This window comes from Triturus cristatus, chromosome 5_2 (genome assembly GCF_964204655.1).
Source record: "Triturus cristatus chromosome 5_2, aTriCri1.1, whole genome shotgun sequence".
NCBI lineage: Eukaryota > Metazoa > Chordata > Amphibia > Caudata > Salamandridae > Triturus > Triturus cristatus.
Window position 1 is genome coordinate 739,381,453 of NC_140588.1, and position 21,936 is coordinate 739,403,388.

Genomic DNA, 21,936 nt, shown 5'->3' on the forward strand with positions numbered 1-21,936 from the left:
GACGAACTCAAGAGCTCCAAGAAGAACTGCCGAGCCCTCGAGAAAGCCTGGAGAAGGGAGCCAACACCGGACAACATGACCACCCTCAAGCTCGCCACCCGGAAGCACCATCAACTGATCCACGCCACCAAGAAAACAGCATTCAAGGACCGGCTGGACAACAACGCACACAACTGCAAGGAACTCTTCAACATCGTGAAAGAGCTCTCCAACCCCAACGCCGGAAACAACAACATCACCCCATCGCAAGACCTCTGCAACTCCCTCGCCTCCTACTTCCACAACAAGATCGCTGACATACACAACAGCTTCAGCACACACACAACGCTCCCCACGACCGCACCAACGCCTCCCACCACCACCCAGCGCCTGGACCCCGATCAACACAGAAGACACCATCCGCACTATGAACTCTATCCACTCCGGATCTCCGACCGACCCCTGCCCTCACCACGTCTTCAACAAGGCCGACGCTGTCATCGCACCCCACCTGTGGGACATCATCAACACCTCCTTCGACACCGCCACCTTCCCTGAGAGCTGGAAGCACGCCGAACTCAGCGCTCTACTAAAGAAACCAACATCGGACCCCACCGAACTCAAGAATTACCGCCCCATCTCGCTCCTCCCATTTCCAGCCAAAGTCATCGAGAAGACCGTCAACAAACAGCTGGCCGCCTTCCTCGAGACGAATGGATCGCTCGACCCCTCACAGTCTGGCTTCCGAGCCAACCACAGCACCGAGACCGCCCTCATCGCTGCCACCGATGACATCCGAGCCCTGCTGGACAACGGAGAAACAGCGGCCCTCATCCTCCTAGACCTCTCCGCGGCATTCGACACTGTCTGCCACCCACCCTAGTGCAGCGCCTCAGCAACGTCGGAGTCCAGGAGAAGGCACTGGAATGGATCATCTCCTTCCTCGACGGAAGAACACAGAGAGTCCGCCTACCACCGTACAAGTCAGAGGCCACCGAAGTCATCTGCGGCGTCCCTCAAGGATCCTCGCTCAGCCCCACCCTCTTCAACGTCTACATGAGCCCCCTCGCGGACATCGCACGCCAACACAACCTCAACATCATCTCCTACGCTGACGACACCCAGCTGATTCTCTCCCTGACCAACGACCCCGCCGCCGCCAGAGCCAACCTTCACGAAGGGATGAAAGACGTAGCCGAGTGGATGACGACCAGCCGCCTGAAACTGAACTCTGACAAGACGGAAGTCCTCATCCTGGGCTCCTCGCCCTCCGCCTGGGACGACTCCTGGTGGCCACCCGCCCTGGGCACTGCACCCAAACCGACAGACCACGCACGCAACCTAGGCTTCATCCTGGACTCCTCCCTCTCCATGACCAGACAAGTCAACGCCGTCTCCTCGTCGTGCTTCAACATCCTGCGCATGCTACGGAAGATCTTCCGGTGGATCCCCACCGAGACCAGGAAGACGGTCAGCCAGACCCTCGTCACCAGCCGTCTGGACTACGGCAACGCCCTCTACGCCGGAACCCCCGCCAAGCTCCAGAAGAGACTCCAGCGGATCCAGAACGCCTCAGCCAGACTCATCCTCGACATCCCCCGACGCAGCCACATCTCCGGACATCTGAGAGACCTGCACTGGCTCCCCGTCAACAAGAGAATCACCTTCCTTCTCCTACCTGGCCGCCAAGACCTGGAACTCCCTCCCGACCGACCTGCGCCTGACCCAAGACCACCTCTCCTTCAGGAAGAAGCTCAAGACCTGGCTGTTCGAGCAGTAGCGGCACCCCCCCCCCCCATGCGCCTTGAGACCCTCCGGGTGAGTAGTGCGCTTTATAAATGTCTTTGATTGATTAGAAGTTGGGAGGGACACAGAATAGAGGTCATGGTATACTGGTGTGTGATCGACTACTTAACATTTTTTTTCTTGGACTGCTAGTTTGGTTAATGCATTTATGTGGTTGGACAGCCTCTTGTCAGTGATGAAAAGTAGACTACCATTGTCCATATATACCATCCTGAGACAATTGTGTTTAATTCGCATAATGTCATCAACAAATATTCTAGGCTCTAGTGAAAAATGAACTACTGCCTCTTCTATAACACTCACTTTTCATTAACAGCACTTAATTGCAAGCTCTCACATAGTAGACTCATGTTTTAGAACATACATATTCCAAAGCTTACTTTAACACTTAAATGTTGTACACAAACAATTTCAGTTAAAAGTTTTGTGATCTTTGAAATGTATTTGGATTACTCTGCATGCATGGGTCTTCTCCCTCATGCATGCAAAGGATTCTCTCCTGCATGCAGTCACTGCCCCACATGCACCCACCTTCACCCTGCAAAAAACGGGGAATTACAGGAAGAGCAATTTAGCCATTTTTTGTCATTCTGAGCAATTCTTTGACAAAAGCATCCTCTTTATCCTTCTGCCCCTTTCTTGATTAAATTCTTAACGTTGGTAAGAAACACTGTTGAAGAATTGGGAAATATTTATGAGTGGGCACTCCAAAGGTATCCTCAGCTTTATGGGATCATTAGACCCAGCTGAGCAATGCAGCAAATGCCCAAGTTCAGGCAGCCATTGCACATGCTGCTGTGCAGTGGGTGTCCACACCCAGCGGGGGAATCTAGGCTGCAAGCACTGGAATAATCTTCATCGCTTGGTCCTCATTAAGGCCCTGATGTTCTTGGTTTCTCCACTCAGCCACATGCTCTGAACCCTCACATGACACCATTGTACAGGAAGATTCTGAGGTCAGCTTGGCCCACTCTCCCTATTCAGCTGAAAGAACATGAGAAGTAGACAAGCAGTAAGTCTATTGTTTGTATATTCAAGTAAGGTCACAAAGTGGTGTCCAGTCATGTGCTCTGTTTGAGCTCTGTTCTAACATTCCATGCGTAATTAACCTCTGTTATTTGAGTGTTATGAAAGGAATTAAAGTTAAAAAATGCTATCATGGATGCATTGTTGTAGTTTTACTTGGATTTGCTAATCATTTTATCTGTATATAATGGAAAGGATTTTCAATTTCTACATTTTGACTCAACATATCAGTTAAAACACACCTTCAACATTTCTGATCTGGTAATTTCATTTTTGTCAAACTTAGTTTAGGTGATGCTGACACTTGGTATCTTTACCTTGCTTTCAAAATAACGTATTTGTTTCCATTACAAATATACAAATTCACACAATGTTTTAATAAATTTGCAAAAATGGTACACTTCATTCCACAGTAATGCATAATACTTTGAATTGCGTTGTTGCTTTATACAATCACACTCTAATATATAACAGGCAATGTGTTGAAGATATTGTCTAACTCTAAGTCTTAAACAACATATACATGAATGTTCGATTCCCTGCCTATTATCTAATTTGTCTGTGATTATTCATGAAACAGTAAAGGGGGGATAAGTTATTTCATATATATTGCGCCCAAACTAACCGCTGTCAAAATGAACCCAGCTACACAGGCTACACGGCAAAGGCTCGGGATTTTATACTTCCAACAGTTGTAACTAGTGTGCCGAGTTAATATTTATTTAATAACCATTCCAGGGATACAACGTTTCAAATGCAGGCCAGAAGCCTGTGATGAAATACTTACAGAAACACATTTCGAAACTGGCACACGATAGCTTCTTCCGCAGGTTATCGTCACCACGGGGCATATCAACAACAACCGGCGATAATTATCTCTAAGCGCACTTAGCGCTAGAATAATTATCGCCGGCTAGCGTGAATTTTTATCGCTGAGATAGCGTGCTATTAGCAACGCTTATCTCAATAGCGATAAAAATCCTCACGCTAACAGGCTAACGTGAGATTATCGCTGGAAACCCAGCGATAATCTCACGTTACCTTGTTGATAGGGACAGGCAAACTTAGCCATGATATCCTCCTTCCATAGGATATCATGGCTAAGTCAGAAAAATACCAGATGTAAAAAAGCAGCGTTAACCGCGGTTAGCGCTGCTTTTTTTGTCTCTAACAGGGTTAGCGACATTCTTGATAATAGGAGAAATGTCGCTTAGCCACATTTCTCCTATTATTTTACTCTGGAACGCCCCCTTTGCATCTCATTAGAGATGCAAGGGGAAGCGTAGAGTAAAAGGGTGCTAACATGCAAATTTGCATGTTAGCACCCTGTTGTTGATAGGCCGCTAGTTTTATCTCTCCTTTTTTGGCTTTTAAAGCCAAAAAAGCAGAGATAAAGCCCTTGTTGATATGCCCCCAAGAGTCAGAAGAGAGGGAAAACACGCCCGCATAGCCACCACCACACCGCCTCAGATCGCTAGAGCAAGCCTCTATGATGCCGGCACCATGTTGAGGCTACTCACAAACTGGAAGCGATTTATTTCGTGTGTACCCATAGAGTCTGTAAGTCCCTAGCTGCTACAGTATTCTACTGCATCAGAGGTAAGGGATATGTACACGGTCATGCCACGTGTCTTGAGTGAAGGCTCCAATTGAGTATGTCCTAAGAGTCCAGCCGAGGCCAACAAAACGTTGTCAAATAACCACATTGCTATCAATGATCGATAGTTAAACTCATGCTCAACATATAAAGTCTCATGTCAGGATCACAAAGCCAATGTGTATCTTCAACCAGACTGTCCTCGAATGCCAATTACCGTTCCTATTATTTGCACACAGTAAGTAGTTATATGGTCCTCAAATCTCTTGCCTGTTTAGACAGCTTTACAGCGTCTGCTTATAAATGAAATGTACAGTGTGAACACAGGGCAAACTACAAATATCCTTATTGATGACTTCAGCACCCTGCCATCTGATGCCATCTTCTGTGTGTCCGTTTTCTGTGAAATGCGTCGCCAAACGGGCACCTTCAACCTTGCATCTTATCCTGCTCTGATGTTGACATATGCGCTTTTTTACCATCTGAGTTCTCTGACCAACATAAAGCAGATTGCAGGGTCATATGATGCCATAAAATGCGTTGTTTTGCATTTCAATTAGTACAATACCTTAATGTGAAGTTATTTATGGTGATTGCAAGTACTTTGGTGTTAGTAGTGAATTTACACACTTGGCAGTTTCCACATTTGTAGTGTCCTAAATATTCAGGTACAACCCCAACATGACCTTCCTGTTGTTCATGGTCTGGTGTCCTTTTGAGTACCTACAACATAATCTCTGATGTTTTTATTCTGCCTAAATGCAAATAAGGGTGGGTTCTTGCTGGATTTCTCAAGTAAACACCAGTGTCTTTTAATGATTCTCTAGATATCAGTGTTTATGGGATTAAATGTGCTCACCACCACTGTGGGTTTGTTCCCGCAATTCCAGGTCTTGGGTGTTAAAATGGTTTCTCTATGGTAGAACCAAACATGTCAGATGGCTGGTTGCTGATGTGATTAAAATGGGCATGGAAGAAGGAAACATCATGGCATTGTTGAATATCAGAGAGTGCAAATGGATGAATATCTTACCAAGCACCCCATGGGTCTCAATGATGTGCTTGACTTGTGTTGCCTGTCAGTACAAAACGTGGTGTACCACGTGACCTCTCTGCTACTTGCTGTCTTCCTTAATTACTGTGTGAAACATTCCTGCACATTATGGATCTAATTAGCGAACACATTTGAGTTAGGCATCACCCAGTGGGTACGCCATTGACATTTGTTCTCAAATCATCAATATTGTGCCCAATGTCGATACTCCACAGTCAATACCGATTGCGGTCATCCACCAAACATTTTATATATTAGTGCTGAGAATAACAACTTTTAATTATTTATTAGACATAAAAAAATCTGCACTAAAGTGCACATAATTATATTATAAAAATAAACAATTTCTAACAGTAAAAATGAGCTATTTGTACGTTTAAGTCCTAACCCTTCCAACAAGGGAAGGACAGTTAGTGTGCCAGACATTTGCCAAAAGGCCCACAACCTGCAGAGGGCTATGGCTTCCATCCTAAGAGTTCCACGACCCCATTCTTCAATGTTTCATCCCTCGGAGTTCTATTACTCCATCACAACATTACATTACATTTTAACACACTTTTATAGGTCATGATCATGACACATAGTTACAATATGATGATTTTATTTCAGGCTCTGGAGTTTTGGGAAATTGAGGACTGCTTTAAATTTATGCTTGCATAGTGAAAAAAGAACGTTCACAGACATTAGATGAATTCAATGTGTTGACAGGTAAAACACACAGCACAACGATTACAATGAATAACAGCATGTATTTTTAGGTGCCTCTGTATGGTCTCTTTTCACACCCCTCTCACCTGTAGCCACCCGTCCTAATTTTTTCCGCGTAGTTTTACATAGCGCGAGCTTGACCCAAAGGTATCAGAGTGCTCTAGGTGAACACCATTTGTGATACAGATGGACACATTATTATTTGTTGGGCACGGGAGATTAAGTGATTTGCCCAGAATCACACGATGGTGAGTGTCCCTGCCGAAACTCGAACTCGGGGGCATATTATCAAGGTCCGGCGATAAATATCGCAAAGCGCGCTTAGCGCTTGCATATTTATCGCCGGCTATCTCTGGAATTTATCGCCCGGTTAACGCGTTATCAACAACGCGCATCGCCGAGGCGATAAACATTCCAGAGATAATGGGGATATCGCAGTTTTCCATGGTGGAAAACGGCGATATCCTAGATGATTGGGCCTGTGCTCTTAGCCACACAATCCACCCCCCCATGTTAGGTATGCCGTAGTCAGGAATTTAACAGACGTTAAATTCCTGGGTTAAGACATACTTAATGTGATTTCAAATATCGCTAACCCTCCTTGTCAATATGAGGAAGCTGGGTTAGCGATATTTTCCCAAGCGAGTCTTGTCAGGCACGCCTCCTTGCATCTCATCAGCGATGCGATGGGAGGCGTGCTGACAAGGTGCGCTATTGCCAGTAAACTGTCGCTAACAGCTGTTAGCAACAGCTTGCTGATAGGGCGATAAAAATATTGCCGCTTTAGTGGCAAAAAGTGTCGCTAAAGTGGCGATATTGCCCTTGATGATATGCCCCTCGGTTCCTCAGCCAGGGGGTCGACTACTCTATTCGTAAGGCCACATCCTCTCCCGGTATTACCTTTTTACTATTAATGTCGATTTACAAAGGGCCTGCCAGATGCAAGGTGTCGGTCATACAACCCTCTTCCGCGATGTTGCATGGCCCATTCCACTTCCCGCCTCCTAGCATGTTTCCTGTCACAATTTTATTTGCTTCCATTAGCCTGCTTCACGCACATTTCTTTTTCAGCATTTAAATTCCAGCCACTTTCTTCTAATTACTAAAAAAAGGGGCCTTAGTGGTTCATACCAAGGAAATACCGCGCAGATATTCTTAAAATAGGCACAAGTGAAATGGCGGATACACATCTGTATTTACTATAAGAGGCACGCACTGATGTCTTCTAAATGCAGGGAATGACATACATCCTGTATCCGATGCTTCAGGCCATGTCATTTGCAATTTCCTTTGTTTGCCTTGGCCATGATGGCTGCAGGCCAGCCTGTAAAAGATCTCAAAATGATCTTGATTGTTTTAGAAACAGTGCTCTTCAAGCTGTGGGGTGGAACCAGGAAGCACTAGGGGCAGAGGAGGTTTCTAACAGGGAAAGCAGAACATAATTTCAATGTTAACTATGTCATGTAAGAAAATGAAAGCTAACATTGACAGTAATTATCACACAAAATGTATTGCAGAAACATCTCCTGTTCCTGTAATGCCATTTTACGTTTTGCCTCACTCAACAAAATGGAAGGGAGCAGGATTTTCCTTTATACTGCCCCCCTAAGACACACTAAATGTGTTTGACTCACTTCCAGTGTTTTATCTTTGATAGCTTTATTATAAGATATGGAAAGCACTACTACTTATATATGGGTGCATGTCAAAATATAAAGGCAAGTAACATCGACCTACACATCTTTTGACTTCAGAACACTGATTTCCAACATAATGTCAAGTTAGGCATATGTGGGAAAGAACAGTTTTATTGTTTTTAACTCTCCATGTATCTACCTCGATTGTATGTTGATATTCGATATTACTAAACCGATATCCATACAAGTCGATATTAAAGACAGAGGGGCAGATTTATGTTGGACTTGTGCCACTTTTACGCCGCCGTTGCGGATTTCACTGAGTCACTTTTCCAACGCTGATGCATCAAAACCCTGCGCCTGCTTGGAGCAGGCGTAAGGCTTGACGCACCACGTTACAAATAGGGCACGTTGGAAGAGTGCTGGAGTTGCGTGTCGCACGCCACACTACTTCAGCACTGCGCCAACTTTACGCCCAAGATGCGACACGCATCTGTTTATTCCTGCGCCATGATGCGCCGCATTGTAAATGCGGCGCATCATGGGTGGCGCAAGGGTAAACTTGCGTGCCGCATCTTTCCTGGTGCATCCCTGCTGATTTGCAGAGATGCGCCAGGCAACATAAATCTGCCCCTGAATATTCAGATAGGACACAGACATATTTAAATTTTTGACTACATTCCTTTTAGGAAGTGCTTCAAAACAAAATAAAATATGTATTTTTTTCTGAATGTATAGAGTTTTGCATATTCATTATGAGAAACTAAAAGCTATTAAGGACATGTGGAAAGAGGACAACCAAAAAAATCCCAAAATGTTTTCTATTTATAAAATTAATTAAGCGCAAACTGTCATAAAACTAGTATCCTGGCACTAGCACACAAAGTGTTATTGTCATGATCTACTGTTTGCCTTTCCCCTTATTTATGTATCTCTTCGCTACTGCTCAGTCAGAATGAGTGTTGGAGTGCTTGGAGATGTCTGGAATGTTGGATGATTGATGATGTCATGGAATGCATGGGTGCCTGGTGAGGTTGGGAGTGTCAGTGAAGTGAGCAGGCTGAGCAGCAGGGAGGCTGCTCCTGGTGGCGCATCACCTGGACTAAACATCTTCCACTAACTTATTTGAAGCTGTATCTATGAATAAACCTACAACGTACTAATTGATGGGGGAAACATGGCGTCCGCAAGCTGAGCGGTCGCGCACGTCTCTGCTCTGCGCTCCTCCCTGACCTACATTGCGAGAGACATATGCCTCAATCACCGGGTTGAGCGAGGATTCTTCTGCAGAACAAACGTCTTATACCTACGAGGTTCGCCGGATGAGTCCCGATCTCTCCTGCCCCTTGTTTCTGCCGCGCTGAAACAGAGCCGCCCTGGAGCTGCGACGTGGGCGCAGAGCGGCGGCTCGCGGTCTCCTCCGGGAGAATACAGGCAGTGTCAGCACAAGGGGGATCGGAGCCTATCTCTTACAATGCGGCGTTAAGGAGTCCAAAGACGGTAAGGTTGCTGTCTCTGCCACGCTCAAAGAGGATAACAGCGAGGATCAAGGGCATCAGTCTGTGACTGATAAGGAACATCCTAATCCCCTATCAGAGAGTTCTAGCTCATCTTTCTATACACGTGCAAAGAAAACTGGTCGGGCCGGTCGGGCCGAAGTTAAAACTAAAGGAACACAGCAAAGTATTTCCATCGTAGGGGGCAAAAGGAAGGAAAAGGGTGAGGCGATATCCCGAGAGAAGTCGTTGGACTGGATTTCCTCGGATTTAGAAGAGGAGGCAGGGGGTCAGGAGGTCTCCCTTGTTACACCATTACCAGGCAAGAGAAGGGGGGAGCAGAACGTTCTGTCCCGGGTGAAGCAGATATCCCAGAAATCCCAGAAATTTTACAACACTTCTGTGAAGGGGAGGAGAGCAATAGAGGCAAGCAAGGAGAGCTCTGCCAAGGCCACTACCAGATCTACTATTGTAAAAGTTATCCCTTCTCTCCGCTCGTTTTTCAGGGTCCAGCCCCAGTTATTAAACAATATAAGCCAAGAGGCTCCCCTCGAGTTGTGTTGCTCTCCCACCTTGGGGGACGACCTAAGAGCTCCCCTCCTCTCATCATCCAGGACGGAGAATCCTGTTACCGTTGCTAGTTCTGATAGGGGGGCGCCCAGTATACCTGATATCCTCATTCTATCTTCCATGTCTATCTCTGATGTCTCGGCCACTTCTAATGTCTCAGAAGTTAACAGTTCTATAGTCTCTACACTGTCTCAGCTTGCACCCCCTAGGATACCATCTGCAGCCCCAAACAGTATGATTTCTATACCTGTGGACTTTGCCCCACTACTGATTCTCTGGAAGTGGCGGAAGATCAGGGTTTGTTCCAGGCTGTAACTCTGACTGACTCGGAGAAGGGAGGAGGGGCAGGAGTGGAGACTCACTCAATACAGGCCCTCTTTCTGTCAGTAAAAAACGGCATTAAACAAGGGTTTGCGGTCTCTTCTGAGAACCAGGCTGAGATAAGAGCTGCATGTGATGCCTTAGAAAAGAAAGTGGATTTCTTGAATGTGAGGACTGATAATCTGGAGGTGTCTGTTGAGCATCTTAAGGCAAATTTAGGGGTTGCCGAGGATAAAATCCAGGCCTTACGTAGAGACGGGGATGCCCTGAGGGAGAGAGTGGAGTCACTTGAAAAAAACTCACGACGAAATAACTTACGCCTCCTAAAGGTCCCGGAGGGGAAGGAAGGGAGTGATTTGAAGGCGTATGTCGTGGCTATGCTTAAAGACTCTCTCAATCTGGAAGAGTCACCAGAGTCCCTTGGAAATGATATCCAGAGGATTAATAGGGATCCATTTCGATTGAATCCCGGGAGAATGAAACCAAGGAAAATCCTTATAAGCTTCCTCACTTACAAGCTAAAGGAGAAGATTCTGAACCTGGCGCTTAAGGCGAAGACACTAAGAGGACCGGATTTTTCGTATGAAGTGCGCTCGGACTTATCTATAGTAACTCTGGAGCGCCAATGGGAATTGGGCCAGAGGATGGATAAGTTCAGGGCAGTGGGTGCCACAGTTCAGATGAGATTCCCCGCCTTCCTCAAGATCATGCACAATAACAAAATGTTTAACATTAGATCTCCACAAGAGGCTGATGAGCTATTAGAGTCCTTATGTAGAAGCGAGAAAGTTTGAACAGATCTGTCTTAGGAAACCCAATCTTGTATGCCCCCCCCCCTCCCCTCCCTCACTTCCAGGAAACTGAAGGTCAGGGAAGAGTACGAGTTGCTTAGGTACAAGCTAGTTTAAATGATTAGAATTGATGACAAAAAATGCAGGGAAAAGAAGAATGAGAAAAGGGGAGCGAGGGGAAAGAGGTATATATTGATAGGGAAAGAGAAAGAAGAGAAAAGAAAAAAAAAGAAGAGAAAAAAGAAGGGAAAAAAGAGAAGGACAAGGGGAGGAGAGGGAGGGGGTAGGAAGGAAAGAGGGAAAGAGAGAGAAAGGGGGACAGAAAAGAAAAGAAAGAATGAAAAGTGGAGAGGGGAGAGGAAAGGAAAAAAAGAAAAAATAAATAAATAATATATATGAAATTTAAAAAAATAAAAATAAAAATTATATACTTAATTTAGTAATGCACTATCTTCTAATGGGGGTTTCAATCAACTCTCAATCAACTCTCTCAACTGTTGCTTGCACACCATTTGGTTTTGCTTTTTCTTTTTGTACCTTTTGTTTTTGATTGGTCACCTTCTATTTTTCTATAGTGTTGCTGTTCTTAACCCTCTAGTAGTAGGACAGGGGGAGACCAGCAGAAGCAGTATGACGTAAATATGGCCTTACACTAGGTCATAGCAATAAGGGTGGGGTTTCCCATGGGAGGGGGGAGAAGGTTTGGGAAGGGTAAAAGCATAAAAAGTCCTCATTTTTCGTTGCCCCAGTATTATTCTTTCGGTTTTAACTCTCCTTTGCAGGTCTTTATAAGCTTGTTGTGCTGTTGGGCCGATGGGATGGTACTAAAGATTGAAATAAGAATATTAGTATGGCATTAATCCACTTTCTGTCCTGGAATGTGAATGGGTTGCGTACAAGGAATAGAAGGGCTAGAATTTTACAATACTTAAAAGATTCACCTGCGCAAGTCATTGCAATCCAGGAATCTCATCTGCTAAAAGCAGAGACCTCTGAAATTTTATCTAATCAGAGATGGATTGACGTCTTTGCCTGCACTGATCAGACGGCCAATATCAGAGGGGTCATGGTTCTCTTTAAAAAACAAGCAAAGGCTCAGGTACTAGAATGTAGGGAGGATTTTAGTGGAAGATGGCTTATATTAAAAACATTACTTTTCGATTCACTTTTTACCTTAGTAGTCTACTATGGACCAAATCAAGATGATCCCTCCTTTTTAGATACAGTTAGTACTCACTTGCTTGATTTCCCTGATCCCATCATTTGGATGGGAGACTTTAATATTGTGTTACATCCTGGATTAGATAAATCGCCTAAGTCACGAGCCGGGGTTCCATCTAAATCACGCTCTACCCTGTTAAGTATTATGAGACAGATCGGCCTTTCAGATGTCTGGAGAGAGCGTGCTGGAGACCAACCTGGGGTGTCGTTTATCAATCTGAAATACCATCATAAATCCCGAATTGATTATGCCCTCTTCAGCTATGCGTTAAGGGATATGATTAAGTCTATTGAATATCTTCCACCCCATCTGTCAGATCACTCTGCATTAGCTTTCTCCTTAACACTTCCGCAGCACCACCAACCTAGATCGTGGTCTTTTGACCGCACTATTTTACTAGTGGAGGACGAGATAACATTTCTTAGACTTGAGACAACTCAGTTCCTCAACCTAAATCTGAACTCAGCGAAAATATCGACGGTGTGGGATACTTTGAAAGCCTATTGGAGAGGCCTCCTTTAGGAAAAAGACTTTCAGAAATGTTGTTAGAGGGTTAGAAGAGGACATTGCTAGATTCCAATCAAAATTAAATGGTATACCAGGAAGTAACTCTAAGGTGGATCTAGAAGAATTAGATTCCCTAAAAAAACAATTAGAGAGTGTTCTCCAAGACAGAATCTCACGAAAATGGGAAGCGAGCAAAATCTCCCATTTTGAGTTCGGGGAAAGTGCTGGTAAATTGCTCGCGTGGAAAGTAAAAGCCGATCAGGTCCGGAACCATATCAAGCAGATAGTGGTGGATGGAGAAAGCTTACCCCGTTTTTCTAATTTAGAAATCGGGGCGGCTTTTCGAGACTTTTTTCAAAAGATATATACTAACGATACCACTGAGGATCCCGTGAGAAGATATAACTGGCTGGACAAGATCAAACTTCCAAGCCTTACGAGGGATCAGCATGATGCTTTGGATAACGAAATCACTGAAGATGAAATTAGATTGGTAATTAATAACTCCAAAAAAGGTAAGGCGACAGGGCCTGATGGCCTTCCAGCAGAGTTATATCGCCTTCTTATAGATTCTATAATCCCTGCTCTTTCTAAACTTTTTAATAGTATATTGGTGGATGGAGATGACCCTCCAAGGTCTTGGAGCGAAGCAACAGTCGTTGTAATTTTAAAACCAGGAAAATCTCCTACTGATTGTGGTTCTTAACGGCCCATATCCCTCCACAATTTTGATTATAAAATCTTTACCGCCATCCTTTCAAAAAGACTAGGAGGTGTAGTAGATAAGGTTATCCATCCAGACCAGAAGGGCTTTATCAAAGGCAGACAATTAACAGATCTCACCTACGATCTAATAGGTGCTATTGACATTGCATCTTCCTTTTCCCTCCCCTTGGCAGTACTAACACTAGACGCAACCAAGGCCTTTGATCGGGTTTACTGGCCATATCCCTTGGAGGTGATGAGAAAGTTTAACTTGGGAGCCGGCTTCTGCAGGGCAATTGAATTACTGTATAAAGCTCCGACTGCCAGATTACTTGTTAACGGGGGCCTGACAGATCCCTTTTCCATCACCAGGGGAACGCGACAGGGCTGCCCCATTTCCCCTCTCCTGTTTAACTTATATATAGAACCCTTTGCACAGATTTTAAAAGAAGATCATAACATCATCCCTTTTAAACTAGGAGAGTGGGAAAGGAAAGTGGCACTGTATGCAGATGACATACTAATCTTCACAGCAGATCTTGACAGGGCCTTTAATACGACCATCACACGCGGAGAAGAGTTTGGCTTAATCTCGGGATACGAGATTAACCCAAGTAAAACGGAGATCATGGTATGGAATATGGACCCCACGCATCATCACATCGTCACTAACATGAGATACCTAGGAGTTAGAATCACTCAGGAAGTGGAAAAGATCCCGTATTGTAACCTTAAAAAAATATTCAAAGAATGCCAAACTCAGTTGAACTCATGGGTGCATCTCCCTTTATCAATTTTGGGTAGGATTAACTTGATTAAAATGTCTGTCCTCCCTAAGATTTTGTTTCTCTTCGGTGCCATCCCTCTGGCCTTTGATATGAAACAATTGGTAAAATGTCAAGGAGTTTTGAATTCATTTATCTGGAAGAATAAAACTACTAGGATAGCATGGAAGAAGCTTAGGCGGAAGAGGGAGAAGGGGGGTCTGGCTATGCCCGATCTGCAATACTACGCATGGGCATTCCAGTTGTCTCATTCCCGTATGCTGTTGAAGACACCCACTAGCACTACAGAAGGACACCTGTTCCGGGCTATGCTGAGGGGCTCAGATTTGTCAGAAGATGGCTTCATGTTTAAATTCGGAGACCATAAATACTTCAAAAAAGTCAAACTAAAAATCCTTCGGTCATCAGCTTGTAGCTGGTTAGCAATAAGAAGGAGAATAGGGCTCGGTTACTTTTCAGGAAAGGCCCCAATATGGGATTCCCCCGGTACTCCTGCATGCCTCCGTGACAGCTTGAGCACGCCTTTAAGAGATGCAGGGTTTCTATCGTGGGGGGGATCTATTGGATGGTGCTGACCTCCCTCCCTGGGATGTGCTCTATGAGAAGGTTGGGCCCGGACTTTCAAAATTTAAGTATATTCAATTGAGAAGCTGGGCACAATCACAGGCTAGGAGCACCGCGCCTTTAGGAAGGGAGAGCAATTTGGAGGAGCAACTGGTTTCAAAGCCTAAAGTAAGAAGGGAGGTCTCTTTTTGGTATTGGGCAATAGTAGAGGAAGTAGATGGCGAATTTAAACTAGCAGATGCTCTATGGGGCCAGCAGACGAGCATGCAATGTGAATCGATTTGGAGGGACTCTTTCAATACACTGTTTAGAATTGTTAAACCTGCGTGGCTTAGGCGTAATCGCATTTTTACAGCCCATAGAGCTTATTTTTCTCCTCTTAGGCTATCCAAATTTCAGCCCGATAAAGCATGCAATAAATGTGGCCTCATCGCAGCATCGGACATACATATGTTTAAAGACTGCCCTCTGTTACAGGAATTCTGGGGCGAAGTTTTCTCTTCATTGGAATCCATTCTTAGGGTTCCTCTGACCATCAGTTTGCCCTTAATCATTTTTGGTCTGGTCGATACTATCAGGGGGCCTGCAAGATCTTTACTTTTCTATGCGATTCTTATCGCTAGAAGACAAATATGTAAATATTGGGTTGAGGCCTCACCACGACTCACTCGGAATGGTTGACATCGCTGTATGAAGTGTCTAAAGTTGATATGGCTAGATTCTGTAACAAGAAAAATCTGTTTTTTTGGGATTTTCTGAAATCATGGAGATAGGAGTCCGGGGTTTTTTTTTTTTTCCCTCCCCGGGTCCTATGATTATGCCTATATCTCTCCTCGGACTAACACCAAAAGGGCCTCCCAGCATCATGGTCCGGCAGGATACGAAATATCCTTGGTGGAGCAAAAAAGATTTTCCCCTGAGCTACTGGAATCCCTCTGGCTGAGGAGTTGTAAACAAAACAGCTGGCTCAACGGGATATTCTATATGGGGTAAGGCAAATGAGGACAAAAAAAAAAAAAGGGACTTATTCATGACCTGGCTATCGGACTATCTTTTATATACAACACTGGCGACAATTTTAAAAGAACCTGTGTGTTGCTGAAGGAATAACCTGCTACTGAAACTAGGGATTTGACTACCCAAAGGAATTTAAACTTATGCACTGGAACCCCAAGAAAAAGAATTGCCAAGAAAAAGGATTACCACAGATATGCTCTGGTCAGCCCCACCAGTGTCCTTTGTCAAGAAGACAGCCTGCAGACCAGGGCGTTTGACTTTCCTTTGACAAGTGAACAGAAGTGCTGGTTTTCGTTATCAGTCTCCCTGCCTTGCACGTTGCCTGCCTTACACAATTTTATCTGCTCTGCCCGTGTGCAACCCGCTGGAATTTGAGAATCGGCACTGCTGGTGACCGTTATAACAGTGATTTACTTGAGACTTGTGCAGAGACTGTGTTTTACCACATCCTACTGTGTTTCATCGTGGTTTTGTTAGAGTGAATTTCCCTGTGATTCTGCTTCCTTTTGAGCCATGTGGTGATTTTCATTGCGAGCTGCAGCGTTCGGTAGAAAATACCAAGCCCTGCTGTTTGGTGCTGACCAGGTGTTGCTCGAGTCTAATAATTTGTGACTTTTGATTACTGACCCTTCGGCACCCCAGAAAAGTTGTGGTTATTTGTTGTGGCAGTTTCTACAACGCAGGAGCCTACGCACTTCAATGAGGGGCAGAAACTGCTGGGGATGCTGTTCGGTAACTGTGAGTACTTTCCGCAAATTTTAATGCAGTTATTATTGCCCCAAGACAGTTGAACTGCTGGTATGTTTTCAAACTTGTCACGAACAGAGCGCACGCTCTCCTACCTGCTTTGTTTTCTCTCCTCCGATGTCTCCGTGGTTTCCCTCCTACGTTCTGGATTTTCCCTCACGTCATCGCTTCTTTGCAGCTCCCTGCTGCTGATGGACGCTCTGCTGCATAGATGTGCTAGGAGCCATCCAGCTCAACGTCAAAAACGTGCCGCCATCTTTTGGCTGTAAGCAGCAAGGTTACCCTGTGCGTTTCACTTTGCCAAAGCACCTGTCAACCATGATGTCTGTTTTAAATAAAGTGTATTGAACATTCTTAAGAGACTGCGATTGTGATTCTCAAGGTGCTTTTCTGGGATCGGAATCTACCGGTTCTAAGTGTATCTCTTCTATTAGCCACAAGGGAGTCTCTGCACTACATGATCTTGGATCCCAGCAGCCACAGGAACTTTGGTGTTGACCTCGGGTGAGAGATCGCTCACCGGAGTGAAAGACTTTAATTGAGTTTTTACTGTTAAACACTGTTTTAAAGGGGGGGGGGGGAGTGTGTACCCTTTTATGTGGACCTTGTGGTGACATTGTATGAGGTTAAGGGGTGTTGAGCCTATGGTGTACCCTGGTTTGGGGATGTTGTATCTTACCATGGGGAGATCAGTTTTTTTTAGAGGACGTGCGTAATGTCTTTGCTTCTGCTACTGTATAGAATAGAGGGGGTGAGTGTGTAGTGTCCCTAGTCACCCTTGTGTGCATAGTTGTGATAATACCCTTTACGTTGTGCGTGACTTGAGTAGTACTCTGAGTTTAGGGGATAGAGTATTCGCCCCTAGTGTTTCCCTTAGCCCTTGGTTTACCACTGATTTGTGGATATTGGTTGACATTAGTGTGTCATCTGAGTGCGTAAAGGTTTCTCTCACTGTTTGGACTGTGGTAAGAGAAGACACCTTCTTACGAAGCTTCTCTGCGTGTACCTTGACATGAGTTTGTCACCTGTGTGGGTGAAAGGTTTTTCCCTGTTTGGACTGTGGTAAGAGAAGACACCTTCTTATGAAGCTTCTCTGCGTGTACCTTGACATGAGTTTGTCACCTGTGTGGGTGAAAGGTTTTTCCCTGTTTGGACTGTGGCAAGAGAAGACACCTTCTTATGAAGCTTCTCCGCGTGTACCTTGACATGAGTTTGTCACCTGTGTGGGTGAAAGGTTTTTCCCTGTTTGGACTGCGTAAAGAGAAGACACCTTCTTATGAAGCTTCTCTGGTTTACCTTGAAGTGTTTGATGAGATTCCTGAAGATTGTAGTATTGTTAAAGCTTGATGCTTTTCTTGAAACTCTTTCATTTTTTTATTTTTGGTATGTGAATTCGTTTGCTTAACGAATTATCATGCATTTCATTCGTTTGACATGTTCCTTGATTCATTTGCTCTATGTCTTTTCATGCAGTGTTCTATTCTAATGTATTTTTCATTTTGATTGCTTTATGTACTTTCAATTACATTTATTAGTGTATTGGTTTCCCTAGGAAGGGGGATGTGTTATGATCTATTGTTTGCCTTTCCCCTTATTTATGTATCTCTTCCCTACTGCTCAATCAGAATGAGTGTTGGAGTGCTTGGAGATGTCTGGAATGTTGGATGATTGATGATGTCGTGGAATGCATGGGTGCCTGGTGAGGTTGGGAGTGTCAGTTGAAGTGAGCAGGCTGAGCAGCAGGGAGGCTGCTCCTGGTGGGGCATCACCTGGACTAAACATCTTCCAGTAACTTATCTGAAGCTGTGTCTATGAATAAACCTACAACGTACTTATACATGACCTGGCTACCGGACTATCTTTTATTTACAACAGTTATCTTGCTTAGAGTCCACATGCCAGAATTCCATCAACAGTTAGAAAGTACTTTGGGAAGAGCCAGGTCTTCCAGGCCTTTCTGAATTTCAGCAGCTCTAAAGACGCCCTCAATGAGTGAGGAAGCTCATTCCATATCTGAGCTGCTTTAACTGAAAAAGCCCAGCCTCCTTGCCTTGATCTTTGGTAAGTATCAGTGCAGACAAGGTTTGCGGTGTTTGAGCAGAGAGATCTCGGAGGATTATATTTTTTCAATCTACGTTGCAGGGGCACAGGACCTTTTCTTTGTAGCGCCTTGAAAACAATACACATGGCCTTGAACGTAATCCTCTGCTTCAGAGGGAGCCTGTGTAATTCCTTCAGTGCATCACTGGCCGAGTCCTTACGAGGTCTGTTCAGTGCCAGTTTGGCCGCAGCTACTTGCTAGTAGGGCATTGCAATAGTCCAGTCTGCTAAGTATGACACTCAGCACCACCATAGCTCTGGAATGAGAGGGCAGCAGTGGAAGCACCTTCCTTAGCCCACATAGTAATGTAAAACTCATACCCTCCACTTTAGTCACATAGGTCTCCAAGTACAGTTTATTATCAAACACAACCCCAAGGTTACGGACAGTGTCTGATGGTAGTGGCGTCGCTTCAGATGGAAGGGGCTAGAGATTGTGGGGAAGCGTCATAGGCACTCTTCCTATTGAGCAGCATTGAAACTGAGTTTGATTCCTTTTTAGTTTCAATGAATTTGTGTTCATCCACTCACCAATTTCTGTCATGGCTCTCTGGAAGGCTGTTATTGTCTCCTCCTGATTGTTGGCGAGAGAAAGAATCAATTACGTATCGTCTGCATAGTTGACCAACTTTAGATCATGCTCCAAATAATGTTGATGAGAGGTTTCATATACACATTGAACACAACAGGACTGAGAGCAAAACCCTGTGGCACTCCGTGATGCAAATTTTGGATTCAGAGCAGTAAGGAAGCAGAGCAACTGCCTGGCACTGATCCGCTATGCACGATTCCATCCATTTCAACACTGTGCTCCCCACTTCGATTGCAGCTAATCTGTCTAGGAGGATTGTGTGACAGATCGTGTCAAACCAGCCAACAGATTGAGCATTATCAAGACTGTCATCTGTCCACCCTCCACCCTCATCCACTACTCATCAACTGCAGTGTTCAGGGCCGACTCGATATCATGCCCACGTAGGAACCTGAACTGCTAATCCTCAAGGGGAGAGTGGAATTGCAGGATGGTGGATAGCCTCCTTCTCACATATCGCTCTACTATTTTAACAGGGAAAAGAAGGTGTGATATGGGTCTGTAACTGCTTAGAGTCAGCAGAGACGCTGAGGATTTGTTTAACGTGGGAGGAACTATTGCCTTCTTCCATGCAAACATACAAATATTCATAGCCTACTGGTTTATTGCATGGTTCTAGGCCTGTGAGAGGTCTTTCTACTCCAATGGTAGTATTCCTCAGCCTCCTTAACTCATCACTCTGCTGTCTCTTTGACATTTAGATGAGCATAAGCCAAGTTCTTGATTTATTCTTATTTTGGAGGGCAATGGTGTTGCCTCTTTAGAGAGCATGTGGCTATCTGACATTGTGAATTTCACTTTTACTAGAAAGAGGTCTCACTTTTTGCGTAAGAAGCGTGTAACCCTGTGCAGTGTGGATTTGAATGCTGGAAACTAATTTGGTGTGTGATCATTGATTCAATAGTGCTGTCCAGATCTTATGCCAGGGTGATGGGGAGCTTCGCAAGGTGGATAAACAGTAGAAGATATGTATTCAGCATGCATGTGAATCTCTAATGCACTACAATAATAGAAGGTATATGTAGAAAATCAAGCTATAGAAGCTTTTAGATGTTGTGTTTCTGTGTTGGAAGTTAAGTCCAGAGATTATTAGATAGCTTTGTCATACTAATCGATTAGCATCATGGAGGTCATCTTTCTGCATTCGACCAGTCTTGCCTGGAGAAAATGTTAAATATATATATAGGCTATTAGAAAATCCTCCTTTGCCCTGTTCACCCCCATTTTTCTGGTGAAGGTCACTGGTGGTAACTGACTCTGACTGTACCCTGGGCTCTGCTAACCAGGCCCAGGGCCGGTGCTATGTTTAAAAAGGTACATGTAATAGGGTACACTTACAATTGACAATGACAGACCATATTAGTCCCTAGTAGATAAAAGGGCCAGGGAGTGCAATCTACCTATAAGTCCCGAGTATATAATAGGGCATGGATGTTTAGAGGGCCAGCAGATTTCCTGCACTTGCATGTGTGTGCTCTGTGTGCCTGAGGTCCTTTTGAAGGCAGTTGTGATGTTTTGCAGCCTGTCTCATAAAGTAAATTCTCACAATTGGTATTGATAGACCCTATAAATCCCTAGTAAATAATAGGCTAGGAGGTTCAAACTACCTATAAGTCCAGAGTATATGATAGGGCATGGAAGTTTAGAGGCCCCGCAGATTTCCTACAATTACATGTGTGCACTGCTGAGTGCTTGCTGTCATGTTAAAAGCAGCCTTGCCTTGCAGACTGTCTTTAAAAGTAAATTGTATGCAAGTTCCACTATGGTGGCATAGGCACCTTAAAAGTGATAATCTACCTAATTTTTACATAGTTGGTACCCCCAAGGTCTCCATTAGGTGTTCATGTGGGGGGGGCGGGCATGTAACCATAGACAGGGACCTTATAAAAGTCACATTTGTATGCCATTGTAGATATATAGCTCCATAGTCTAACATTGCAATATTTTATGTAGGTATAATTATTGCTTGGAAAGGAGTAAAAAAATGTCATTCAAGGACTCAAAAGATTGGTATTTGATCAATTCAACAACTTGCCATTATTAAATTGATCACAACTCGTACAAAAGAGAAATTATAGAACATTCCCTTCTGCAAGCCAAAATCCAGACTTCTGTCTCTGCTGAGTGGTCAGCCTTAACAGACTTAGCCGGATGCTTTGATTCGGTGATAAGTGACCTGGCCGGAGCAGAGGATTTCTGATGGAGAGAGCTCTGAAGCTGTGGAGCATAGTTCATAAAGAGAGAACTGGGTAAATCAAACTGAGCTCAAAGAGAGAGCAGAACATTAAGGAATGCCAGGCATACCTACCCCCACATCTGTGCCCCAGTCACATGGCAGGCTTAGGGGAGGAATTTGCAGAGGTCAGGGGGAGGAGAACTGATGGAAATGAGCCACACTGTGGATTGATGTAGCCAGCTCTTACTCCTCTGGAGAAAATCATCTATGTTGGATTTTGGAAGGAGATTGTCATGCTTTTCAATGGCACCCGCAAAAAGAACTATTGATGGACAGAATGCAGAACAATGTCATATATTCACCCCAGTACAGAGATCTGGGCCTAAAGCCATCGTTTTTTTGCTCACCATTCCATTCCAGTTTCGAACCAGCCATATGCAAATCAGTCTTGACCCTGTGCCCAATGGGAACAGTCCAGCCCGAACTGCCAGGCCAGATCCTCCCTGGACAGGAAACAAGCATCCTAGGACCGGTTT

At 44.6% G+C, this 21,936-nt stretch overlaps 1 long non-coding RNA gene across 1 annotated transcript in view; it reads right to left on the bottom strand.

Moving 5' to 3' along the window:
- LOC146829207 (uncharacterized) overlaps positions 1-16,820 on the bottom strand; it is a 144,606-nt gene extending 127,786 nt beyond the window's left edge. The window contains exon 1 of the long non-coding RNA XR_014962201.1: positions 16,628-16,820. This is a non-coding gene — a long non-coding RNA (uncharacterized LOC146829207). The remainder of the gene's footprint in view (positions 1-16,627) is intronic.
- Positions 16,821-21,936: the final 5,116 nt, after the last annotated feature.